A 6,168-nucleotide genomic window follows, 5' to 3' on the forward strand; every position below is an offset into this window, starting at 1 on the left:
ATTGAATATTACCCAGGTGAGTCGCAATGCAATACATGTTTGTTCCTGTGTTACGTTCTCAAAAGGCAAAGATTCATTTTGGAATATTTGGGTTTGAATTTCATAAAGACAACTAAACGTGTTCTGAATTACACATTGGAGCAAAACATTTATTTTGCTGAATGCATGAAGGATTACATTGCAACTGTGGATGACACCCAGGAGAATTCCATCTCCATACAATTACTTCAGGTGTGGTGATTATAGCTTTGTCACACATATTACTGGAATGAAGATCATACATTGTTAAAGTAATTGCAGGGTTAATTGAGAATGCACAAGTGTTGAAGTAATTTTAGAATACATGAAAGGAGATTGTTATAACAGGGAGTAGTTTGAATTGATCATTGATAAGCTTCCTGGTTTAGATTAAGTGTTCCTTTTGCAATTATTGGTGAGGAGTTTCAGTACGTATTTTGGCAAATCCATTTGAGTAATCTATCAACCAAAATCCAAACCAAAAAAATATATATGTCAGAAGAAGGAAGGGCACCAAAGTCCTCTTGGCACACAGAAAATAAAATAAACATTTTCTGATAAGGAGCTGAGAGTCCTTACGGCTGGGGTCACTCAGCATGAAACTGAGCTATTTGGAAAAGCCTCAGCCAACATCAGTTATGCTAGTATCCTTAGGAAGTAATATGTATTGGCCTGCCCTTTTCAGCATGACATCCAGAAATTTCGCCTAGCACTCTGGTCTGTGGTCTGAAGGGAACCAGAGGCTAAGTAGTGCAGAGAACACAGCACTTTCACATGTGCAGGGATAGCGGCCCCTACATTGACGCTGGAGTCTATTAGGTGTAGGATGACCCTGGGATTGAATCTTCTCCGTCTTGCCCTTTTCCACAGCAGCCACCCTGAAGCCAATGACAGGTATCTGCAGGAGTGTGCTTTTATACAGCTCTTAGTTACTTGCTTCTACAATTGCCTAAGTGCAAGGCAAAATCCTTATGTCACATTATAATATTTGCACCCGCTTAATATCCAGATCCTGCCCAATTCCATGCTCTTTTCTTCATTTGAATGCATTTCAATGTAATTTTAATGGATTAATAATGGCATTAATGGATTCATGATGGCATGATAGCGGATGCAGAACGCCAGGTGAACACCATGCTTTACATACGCTGCATTTTTGTTGGCGCTAAAATCAGACTTTACGGCTGCTAAACACATTTACGGATGCATTATGGTGGGTTTGCACGAATCACTTTGCGAGTATCCTTGCATCTAGCCCATAGTGTGCACATCATATATTAGAACACCTCAAAATTAGCTATGTATATCCTATATATAACTACAGCTATCTGCATCACCTAGAATTTTATCATTGATAAATAGTTTAAAAGAAAACTATATGAACATAATTTAGATCTTTTATTTAACATCATGTAATCAAAGAAACTACTAAATTATATTGCAAATTATATCGCTACTCCGCTGCTGTGCTCCCTATCGCTGCTCGCATCCAATTCAAAACTCTTGTTCTTGTCTATCGCTGTCTCGACCTTTCTGTACCCTCCTATCTCCAGTATTTTTTCTCCCTACACCCCCTCTTGCCCCCTCCGCTCTGTGTAAATGACACTGAATACAAGGGCTGTCCTTATTACTGAGGCTGGCTTTACACTTGCGTCAATAGAGGAAACCTGGAGTGTAAAAAAAGTGGCTTTAATTGTGGTCTTTATACAAGATGGCCTCAATGTGAGTTTTTGCATTAACATATTGTATTTGACTTTTTGAAGCAAATTTAGTTAATTCTATAGGCTGATGCCCAGAGATGTACCTGCATGAACACCTCTGGGTGTGAGATTTTCAATTTTCGGTCAGTAATCAGTGATGTAGAAACAATAGGCACTCCTGTGTGAAAATGTTAGACCACGTTGTGCTTTAACTAGACATCTTAAACAACTTCTAAAACGTCTCATTCATTTTACCATGTGTGGCTATGTGTTCCTTTACTTTAATTCAATAAGACAACCACTAATTTGCCTATTTTGACCATTTTCCAAGGTTTTTAGTGACAGTGGTTTGATTTCCTATGCACAACACATTTTTATTTGATACAGATACAATACACAAAATGTTTTCTTTAGTTATACAAAATATATAGTGAAATTTGAAATGTAATCATGTTTATATGAAAGTGGTGAGGGCTCTGGACTCTTGACTGGAGGGTTGTGGGTTCAATCCCAGGTGGGGGACACTGCTGCTGTACCCTTGAGCAAGGTACTTTACCTAGATTGCTCCAGTAAAAACCCAACTGTATAAATGGATAACTGTATGTAAAAAAAAAAAATAATGTGATATCTTGTAACAATTGCAAATTGCCCTGGATAAGGACGTCTGCTAAGAAATAAATAATAATAATGTTTGTTCCTGTGTTACGTTCTCAAAAGGCAAAGATTCATTTTGGAATATTTGGGTTTGAACACTAAACGTGTTCTGAATTACACATTGGAGCAAAACATTTATTTTGCTGAATGCATGAAGGATTACATTGCAACTGTGGATGACACCCAGAAGAATTCCATCTCCATACAATTACTTCAGGTGTGGTGATTATAGCTTTGTCACACATATTACTGGAATGAAGATCATACATTGTTAAAGTAATTGCAGAATTGAGAATGCAGAAATTGAGTTAGAAGTGCAGAATGCAGAAGTGTTTTAGAACACATGAAGGAAGTAGTTTGAATTGATAGAGAAAAGCTTCCAGAGTTATTTGGGATATTTTGGCAAATGCATTTGAGTAATCTATCAAATGAATCTGCATTTGTGAAGTCTCAGATGCATTTGCATTTGTATTTACATACAACACATAGTGTTCACATTTATTAGACCACCTCAAAATTAGCCATGCATATCCTACAGCTATCTGTATCACCTAGAATTTCGGGATTGAGAAATAATTTAAAAGAAAACTATATAAACATAATTTAGATATTTTATTTAACATCATGTAATCAAAGAAACTACAAAATTATATCGCAAAAGTCTACTGAAAGCCATACTAGTAGTAGAGAACAGTATTTCATTTTAGATTTCGAATTGTCTCGTTTCAAATGTTGTCTGTTTTCCGTTAAGTTAAATTGAAAATCGGGGATCTATGTGGTAAAGTTGTCAAAATAATTTTAATTCACCTTTGAAAGCCTCAAATTCTCAAGCTGGTGAGTATTTCTGCTTACACGGTGGAGCCATTGCAAACACCTCCTTCTCTTAAGCACTTTCAGGTTCGAAAGTGGAGATAGAACCGTGTATGTCTCAGGAATGCAGTTTCCTGTGCTTCGCACCATTGTATATTTTCTCCTGGGGTTGCGTGTTTTCTTACATTGGCACGTGATATTTCACATCACAACCACATCTGCCATGTTTGTAAAGGGAGGGCCCGGGAGGTTTTTAATCCATTATGAACCTGAGTGGATTTTAAATCATTATAAAACCTCTTAAAATCCATATTTACCTATCAAAAAATCTTTGTGAAATTCTTACCCTCGGAAATCTCTCAGTAAGGAATAAAAACCTGGCGGGAAAACCTCTGATCTGGCAACACTGACTGGTGCCATGAACCCTCCCTGTAATGTCAGAAATCCGCGCATACGCAGTAAAGGTGATATTCACGGTCTACCCATTTCCTGTGAAGGGGTTTTATATGTTTATATAAAATGCTATATTCCGGGGGAGGGGCTAGGAGATTGTGGGTATATATACCCTAGGCTTCACTCAAAGGGGAAAGGGAGAGTTTGAGGAGATTGAGTCACACTGTAGAACAGAGGAAAGGGACTGGGTTGTGGTAACTTGCCTACAGTACACAAAGGGTTAAATGATTAGAAAATAATTTATTTCAGGAGGATCTGGACATATACCCTTCTTCGAGAGGTGTTTAAAAAAGACTATATATATATATATATATTGTATACAAGCTGCACTCACTCGCCTTCGTTTGCCCCTAGAGACCCGACACACAGAATTGCAGTTCCCTCATCTTAAGACCTTCCTTTTACCAGCAGCATGTGTCATGCTTTCGTAGGTGATTTTTGTTCTTGCAGGGGAGGCCACCTTTTTAAACAAATATGGTGATGTTGTTCGCTATGAAATAGAGACTCCTTATGAAAAGATTATATGCGTGAGGTCGCACACCTCGGAATTAAAACTAAGCTGCCATCGGTGTTCCCTCAGCTGAGACCATCTTTTAATACAAGCATGACGATGTTGTTCACTATGAAACAGGCACACCTTATGACAGGATTACATGCTCAGGGTCACACCTAAGAGGGATTAAAAGTAAGAAATATAAATAATTTCCTTTACGAAAAAAACAAATCTAATGCTCCAAACCCTAACGCCAGTCTCAGACTTTGTTTTAAGTTTAACGCATCCTGATGCCACTGTGCTGTGAAGTGCGTGCAGTGAATGAGCATGGGGTACTAAAACTGTACCTGCTGCAGAAACTAGCTTGACCAGAGCCACAGCGGAACTGCACTGATTCTGTTGTGCTTGTGTGCATGCCTGAATATCATTACACAATTTTGTATTTCTCTACATGACTCCTCAGGAAAGACAGTCATGCAAATTTAATGACTTTTAATTTTATTTCATATGATCTGCCACACCTGGTAGCATTAAGGACACCGTGTCTGAGAGCAGTAAACTGCTGAAGACATGTCAGGGCAATACCTGGGTACCAGGAAGTATTGTGCACATTAATGGGACTCTTGACTTTCTCACAGAAGGAAATTCATGTTATTTAGCAAGACATGACTGCCCATTGAATTAATTCATAATAATTAAAATAACCCTAACTCAAACCCTTACTATATTTATTTACTTTTTAAATTAACACAGCAAATAAAAAAAATATGTTCAATAACAGTAAATATCACTATGCACAAAAAAAACAGTTCCAGTGTATTGTAAACAAAACTGGTTTATTTTTATATATTAACATACGTTTAATTGTAAATATAGCATGTGTTTATTAAAATGTTCATTTCTGTATATCAATTACATTAACCTATTATACTAATTCATTAATCAATTAGTATAATTGAACAAAAGTTATTGTATTTCTTGCTCTTATTGTATTACTTGTATTGTAACGCTTGAAATGTTTTTGCTTACGATTGTAAGTCGCCCTGGATAAGGGCGTCTGCTAAGAAATAAATAATAATAATAATAATAATTAATGGTCATATATAACTTTGTAAACTACATAAATAAGTCTAACATGATTTCTTTAGCTTCTCCAGGTCTGCGGGTGTTATTGGGGGATAGTGAGTCGCTTTGTCATTTCCACTTCGTCTCAGTTTTTTAATTACTGTTTCGAATACATTGCTAGCTTTTCTGCTGTAGAGCGGATCATTCAAAGCGATTGATACCAGCTCGCAGACTAATGAAGCTGGAAATGCTGTACTGCTCGCCATCTTTATTTCTCACAGAAGCATAACATTCCTGTGAAAGTAAATGAAAGGTAACAGCTTTACTTTTTTCTTGAAGCTAGTTTTTTTTTTATGATGTTCACAGACCAAAAGCTTTTATTATGTTTTTTTTTTTTTTTTCCCCGTTTAAGTTCAAGTTGATTTAGTTCTGTTTCTGTTACAGGTTTTCTTTTAAAGTAAAGTTAATTACTGGTACCGGTACTTTGTCATATTCGGGAAATTGATCTTCATAGCATTCGTCAAACATTTTTCCATTAAAAAGATCAAAATTTGATTTTGGTTCTGTCATTTTAGTTTTTAAATTAATGTTAATTTACAGACATTAAACGTTATAGAATAATGGTTTTGTTGATGCATCTGCGTTGAAAGGTTGTGTGGATTTCCTACAGATGTCAGGACTGCCCAGTCCCTGACCACATTCCGGCGCCTCCTTAAGACTCACCTCTTCAAAGAGCACCTGTAGAACTCCTCTGTTTGTATCCTGGGACACTATCACCCTTCATGTAAATGTGCTTTATTTTGCTCTTATCTGCCCCCTATTTTACTGCATTTAATCCTGTACTTCAGAATACTGTAATCTGCCAAGTTTTTAACCTGTAGTACTTTGTATTTAATCACATCCTGATGTAACTATCACTATTTAATCATATCCTGATGTAACTATCACTATTACCTGCTGTATTATTGAATTGTG

The sequence above is a fragment of the Acipenser ruthenus genome, chromosome 29, assembly GCF_902713425.1.
Source record: "Acipenser ruthenus chromosome 29, fAciRut3.2 maternal haplotype, whole genome shotgun sequence".
Taxonomy (NCBI): Eukaryota; Metazoa; Chordata; class Actinopteri; order Acipenseriformes; family Acipenseridae; genus Acipenser; species Acipenser ruthenus.